This window comes from Octodon degus, unplaced genomic scaffold, assembly GCF_000260255.1.
Source record: "Octodon degus isolate 3935 unplaced genomic scaffold, OctDeg1.0 scaffold00183, whole genome shotgun sequence".
NCBI lineage: Eukaryota > Metazoa > Chordata > Mammalia > Rodentia > Octodontidae > Octodon > Octodon degus.
In genome coordinates, this window is record NW_004524759.1 from 4,740,543 (window position 1) to 4,748,016 (window position 7,474).

General features: G+C 36.5%; 1 pseudogene; it reads left to right on the forward strand.

Moving 5' to 3' along the window:
- The first annotated feature begins 6,023 nt into the window (after positions 1–6,023).
- On the forward strand, positions 6,024–6,557 carry LOC101580580 (annotated as a pseudogene).
- The last annotated feature ends 917 nt before the right edge of the window (positions 6,558–7,474 follow it).

Here is a 7,474-nt window from a genome sequence, read left to right on the forward strand (position 1 = left end):
TGAAAGATTTGTCTATATAATTTTTGTTAGATATGAACCCATGCAATTGACTACACCAGGCATTCTGACATGAAAGATATGTTTGAGGCAGCAAGCTGGCTGTTTAGCGGACCAAGACAGCCATGAACAAGTCAAAGCACAGGACTTTTAAGGTGGTGTGTGTGTGTGTGTGTGTGTGTGTGTGTGTGTGTGTGTGCGCTTATGTGCTGGATCAGCAGAGAGAGAGAGAGAGAGAGAGAGCTAATTTTGACAGGGCTACCTGGTCTGTGGGGGACATTTGCTGTTAACAAAGGAGAATTTCATGATTGCTTACCCAGGTCAAAGTCAGGTGGACCTGTTCTGTGGTTTTGGCTTGGCTCTGCATAGGACTAAGGGGAAGAGAGTTTGAGGGCAGGGTGCCTGGGAAACCAAGGGGGAGAGGGTTTGGGCCAGGGTGCCTGGAAACTTAGGGTTAGGTGAGTCCTGGCCCATCAATTTTCATCCTACTAAACCCAAAGCAGGTTTGTATTAGTATCATCAGGGTTTTAGCCATAATGGTAAATTCCATTACAGATAAGTCTAATCTAAGGTGATATCTGAGAAGGGTAGATGCCACTTCAGAGGAGGCTGAGCAATTTCAATGCAGCACTAGATACTTCACATTCCATCAGGATCTGTCTGCAGTTGCTGGAGGGCAGTGATGAGAGATAAGGCATAGGGCACATTCAGAGGTCCCTAAGGGTACCTGCAGTGAGTCCTGAAGAGGCAGGCCAGAGTTCAGGTCATTTTCAAATACACATGGGAATTTCAGAGAAAAGCAAATTAAGCACATTAAGAAGGGACATCATGTCTGCGTCTTGTCCTCTGAATAGCTACTATGAAGACAACAATATGCAATGTATTAATTATTGTAACTGTCTTATTAACATGTTTTGAAACTGTTTCATTGCTCTTTTATCTTTTTTTCATTAAAGTGAATAAAAAATAAAAAAAATAAAAAGGAAGGGTTAGCAGCCTTATGCTTACTTATCTTAGTTACCTTGTCATTTTGAATATCCTCTATTCATGTCCAAGTCCAAGGAAGTCCTAAAGGGGTCCAGAAGTACCTTGCTCTGGGGAAGCTCAATTTATTTTAGATTGGTAGCTTTGAGCTTCACTCCTAGGAGCTGTATGACCTCATCTGTGGTCCCTCTAATCAGCTGTTCTTCAGGTTGACCGGATATTTATTAACACTGATGCCAGGGAGAAAGGAGTAACTCACCTTACCTTGAGGTTTTCTTTTCTTTCTTTTTTAAAAATTTTATTGAGAAAAAAATTGCAATGAGACAGTTTCAAAATAGGTTACAATAATTAGTACATTGCATATTGTTGTCTTTGTAGTAGTCATTCATAGCTCAAGATGCAGACATGATATCCAGTCCAAACACTATTAGTACAAATCTTTCTTCTTATTGAATTAAAAGAAGTGGTTATATCTCTATCCTAACAATTTTGTATATACAGATACAGAAGTGTTCTTCATTTATATCTCTTTTTATGTTTAGTTTTGTCAGAGATGGGTATTCCCTTGCCATCCAAATATTGTAGATGCATGAATTCAGCAAAATATTCCACTATAATCCAGTAACCCACAACAGTAGTGGGTTATCCACAGGCCTGGCAATGTACGAATCTGTTGTCTTGAGCCTTCCACAGCTCTGCCTATTAACATGGCTTCACTTTTCATACCTTGTTTCTTCACTTTTTTGCTGGATAGATAAGACCAAGATAAAGCAAGACCTATATATCAAGAAATGTAACTTTTGTATCTGACGAGGTCAGTCAAGTCCCCTCAGGACTTACCCTAAGCCCTATTCCGCACTTTGCAGATTCTTTGTCAGTGTCAGCAAACAAGCTTGAAATTATATGTCTTCTCAAGCAATGGCCGTGAATGAGTCACGACCATTGCTTGAGAAAACATATAATTTCAAGCTTGTGTGTGATCTATTTCACTATTATGGTATTGAAGTCCATTTATTTTCTTACAAATGACTCACATATATCCTTCTTTATGGCAGAAGAGTGCTCCATTGTGTATAAATATCACATTTTCTTTACATATTCATCTGTTCATGCACATATATGCTGTTTCCATGATTTAGCTGTTAAAAATTATGCTATCAACATGGATATATATATATATTTATATATGTATTTATTATTGTAATATGATGTCTCTACCCTTTTGGAAAGAGTATTAGGAGAGGAACACCTAGGTATCCCATGATAAATCGGTTTTAAAATTTTAAGTGTGGTGTACCTATTATGAATGCTAGAAAATGTTTTTGATGCACAATTTACGAAGTGTTGACTTAGCTCCACTTTATGGTGCTGCCCTAACTGGGGGTACAGTGACAGACAAAAATGACTCACCTTATATCTTTGCAAAATAGTATTATGCTCAGTACTGCTGTGGAATGCTGTGCAGTGTACAGACAGCCTCATACAAACATCAGGGTGTGTCCTTATTAATTTATTCACCCAATTTGTTATCATGCAACTTCTGGCTGCTTTGCACAGTCAAAATGATCATGAAAAGTAAATGTTTTCAATTGATTCAGGACACTGACCAGCTACAAACTGCAGTCAAAGACACAAAAAAAGGACTGGCATAATCTATTCAAAAAGTGGCAAGAATGATGGAACACATGCATTCACTGAGGAGGGTGCATTTTGAAGTGAATTAATAGCAATGTATCTTGTACTGTATTTTTAAAAATTTAAACATCTACCATGTTTTGGTGACACATCATAGAAGTAGAAGAGCTATCCATTCTAACATACATATATCTGAACCTCAACGTAGAAGCATAGGGTTAGGGTTAGAGATCAAAATGATGTTAAGATTCTAACTCTCTCCACTTGAAATGACTATCACTAAGAAGATAGAAGCAATAAAGGCTAATGGAGACATATGGAAAAAGAAACACCTCCACACTGCTCATGGCAATGTAAGTTAGTATAGCCACTGTTGAAATCAGCATGGAGATTCCTCAAAAATCTAAAAATAGAGCTATTGTTGACTTAACCATTACTCCTTGGTATGCATCTGAAGGAATTAAAGTCAGCAGGCTATAGGGATATGGGTATCTTGTTGTAGCACAACTCACAGCCATCAAGGTAGGGAGCTAGCCAGGTCCACTTCTGCAGGTGAACAGATAAATATCACATGCTATATATTTACAGACAAGAGCAAAGAAATAATGGGGAGCTTAAAGGAGTGTAAAGAAGAGCTATATGTGGATAAGGATAATAAAAAATATATATATGAGAATATGACACTGAAATTCAATATTTTATAAAATAAATAGGCAGCAATAAAATATAATTTTAAGATGGAATAAAAATATTCATTTTCCTGGAATTTAAAAATAATATGGTGAGCTAATATGTGAAAAAGTTTACATAATTGAAGATTTATTATTTCTCATGTGGAAGAACTATAATGTAAATGATTGCTAATGCTAGTCTCCCACCTGATGAGTGGAGGGAGTCCAAGATCCTTTCTGCCTTCGTGCTCTGACTTCCCTTCACAACAGTCTATGTCTAGGGCACTGGTGATGCTAGAGCCATGGACTTGCCTTCTTCATCCAAAGGAAAAGGGTGCTACAAGGATTTTAGAGACATTTCCTGTAGTAGCTGTGTACTTCTATGGTAAAAATTATAGCCCTCCCCGTGGAATTAGTCCTTGTGCAAAACTGAGTGAAGTTTTATAAGAAGCCCCACATGAGAAATAACACAGCCTTGTCTTTCCTAGCTGTGTAGTAGAGACACACTGGGATGAAAGGATTTCATAGTTGTTGGGGTTTTCTCCATAATTGTATTGAGAAACAAATAGTAATGAGACAGTTTCAAATCAAATTGGTAGGACAGTTCCAACAATCAACACATTGCATACTCTCTTCCTAGGGGTTATTTGCTGTACACGATGCGGACATGATATCCTGTTTACAGACACTATTACAACGAATCCCTCTATCCATTAAGAGAATGTAACTATATATCTATCCTAACCGTTTTGAATACACAGATACAAAATGGACATTCATCTGTATCCCCTTTTTTGTTGTTGTTTTTTTAACCAGCTACTTTCTCTTTGCAGGCAAATAAATCAGAGGAAATGAGTCAACAAAAGATGATTATTGACTTATGATTCATTTTCACAAGTTATATTTATTTCTATTTGAAATGTACTTATATATTCTTAGGTCAAATGGCCACATCTAGGGATTTTTATGACATTTAGAAATCACAGAAAAATAAAAATGAATTTTAAAAAGTAGATTTAATGTGGGCCATCATGAATCACATAGTGCAATATTTTTAACAATCTGTTCTCCAGATATGATTCATCACTGAGTCTAGAAAATATTTCTGTTTATTAAGAGCAAATTGAATGATATGGTGAATAAAGTAAAATAGTGTACATAAAAGATTTCATGGATAGATATGAGATTATTCCAGTATTGAGTAACAAATCAATGTGAAGCTAGTACACTGGGTTCATTGTTTGACAGGCTGAATTGTAGACTTTGTGTAAGTGACTGGCTGGCTAACAGCCCCATTGTGCAGTAGAATAAATGGGTACTATTGGGTTAGAAGTCTATGTGTAAACTTATAATACAGGCATCATTAGATCTTCTTTTAAAGAAAACTAAGACTTACTTAGGGCAAACAGTAACTCAGATAATGACATAGAGTCCAGAAAGGATCAGATATGTACAAATGAAATGTTCTGGGATGTAAATCCACAACATTCTCCTCATCCATCACCAAGAACCAAATTTATATCCTTTAAATTGTTTAAATGAACTTTACCCATTTAAATATTTTTAGCTCTGGTTACAGTGTTGCACATATTATTCAAATGGTATATCTTCTCTTAAACTCTCCAAATCTTGATTTTTGTCTCACAAAACTGGTCAAATAACTTCTCCATAATATTACTAAAGTTTTAATGAGTAAATACATCCAAAATACTTCATTATAGCTCTTCAGTGGGTATAATTCTCCATTTAATTATTGTAGGCAGCTGAGTTAGATAGAAATATTATAGGCAGTTGGACAGGACTAGACTCTCTGAGAAGGAGCCAGTATGGAAAACCAGATAGATTATAACCGTGAGAGAGATAGACATTGTCTCTATGGGCCAGACCTTAAGACAAAAAAAATCAAACAAATGCATACCTCTCTAAAGATAAACATCCAGGGCTGATGTTCTAAATAGGTCTCTATCACCTTGAGGAATATGGGTCACTAACTCAACCTCCTAAAGGGAAAGCTCCTGTTCTATGCTGTTCTATATTCATACCCTCTTGTTACTTGACTTGCTTTCCCATTTGGTTCTGGATTTAATCAATTTTACCTGAGCAAGTGTGCTGTATTGTTATTGGTTGACCATAGTTTTGTACCACCTCATGCCCACCTAGTGAGTTCCCATGTTTTCCACCAGAGACCCACCTCACCTCATGGTTTTGCTCTATAAAAATCCCTAGAAAAGGCAGACTCCCAGGCAACCCACTTGGGTCTCCCTTCTATCCCTCTCTAGGACAGAAGTTTTCATTCCTCCAATAAATAAATTCTGCTTTTAACTTCCATTGTTCCTAAAACTCATTCTTTGGTTTTAAAGAACACAAACTCGTCCCAAGTATCTTTTAGGTTGGGAATTTCATTCCCCTACATCAAAATGATGACTAGCTTTATGACTTACAGTGGGGTTATAGATTCTATGAAGTAGAGATTTGGCATGACATCTTTCCATGTATGTATGTAAACATGTAATACAGCAGTAGCTGTATGAACATGTCATTGTTTTGCATTTGGAAAAATTAAGCATTTTAATAAATATAAACAAAATCACAGTTTTCCCCTTAAGATTTTATCATGAAAAATACAATAAACAGTACTTAAACAGTTGGCAATAAATAAATAAATGGGTGAAAATGAAAATAGGTACATTTGGGAGCTGGAGATGTGACCAGCACCCGAACTTGTGATCTGACAAGATGGCAGGGCTACTCCACAGGATCATCAAGGAAACCCAGGGTGGCTGAGCTGCTTCCTGGGATTAAAGGTGAAGCAGATGAGAGCAATGCCCATTATTTTCACGTGGTCATTGCTGGCCCTTAGGATGCCCCTTTGAAGGAGGGACTTTTAAACTTGAACTATTTCTGCCAGAAAAATACCCAATGACAGCATGTAAAGTACATTTCATGACCAAAATTTATCATCCTAATGTAGACAAGTTGGGAAGAAGATGTTTACCTAGTTTGAAAGATAAGTGGTTGCCAGCACTGCAGATCCGCACAGTTCTGCTATCGATCTAGGCTTTGTTAAATGCTCCTAATCCAGGTAACACAGTAGCAAATGACGTGCTGCAGCAGTGAAAGATCCACGAAGCCCAAGCTATGGAAACAGCTAAAGCACGGACCATGGTATGTGCCATGAGTAACATAAGTCAATCTGATCATCAAGTTTGTGTCACTTCTGTTCTGGCAAGACTTTTTCCTTTTTTATTTGCTTTTAGTGAACAGTCTTAGAACATTACAGAATAAAATACCAGACATTTTCAGTCCTTTGATGATTAAATGCACATTAGCAAATCTATGTCTTGTCCTGATTCACTGTTGTAAAACATGAGCGGAGGTTGAAGTTTCATCTGGATTGTTGTGAAATGTTAAAAAGCAGTGGCCCTCCGCTTTTATTAATTTCCCCCATCATGGTTTAAGTATAAAGCACTGTGAATAAAGGTAGTTGTCAGGTAGTTGTTAGCTTTAGGGGTATGAGTGTTCTTTATTTTATTCTATTCTATTTTTTGAGGGGTAAGGTAGTTTCAAAATTTTGTGCCCCCTTCCTTAATGGTGATCTAATTGCAATGGTTAGAAAGCAGTTAACCAGTTCTTTAAGATACACTCTCTAGACCAAGTCTAACTTTAGATGCTATAGATGGACAAGCTGATTGTTTGAACCAAAATGGGAACATTAACAAACTTCACAGCCCTCACTAATAACATCATGAATTTGCAGTCAAGTGTAGATTTCCCCTTCAAAAAAAAAAGTTTGTGACCATTTTGTATGGCTTGTGTTGAAACTTCTGTAAATCTTATATTTTAGTAAAATGTTTGTTATTCTACTTTGCCTTTATGCAGTTTATTTTACCGTATTTATTTCATTTTCCCAATGTGACAATCGTATTTAGAAATTAAAAATTGTGGAACATTCTGTTTTGGTCTTCACCATCTGACAAATAGAATGGTAAGAGATGGATTTACCAATTTCTTTTCATTGATACAAATTTGTGTTAAGATATCGCTGAATAGAGTATTTATAAACAGGGCCTGAGCATGCATAAAGCATCAGTATCTGACCCTTTCTTGTCCTCTAAAATTCAAATAAATGTTCTGTATTAATTGTTTTGGTGATTGATGGTGTTTTATCATAGTGCTGGAAAAATCAC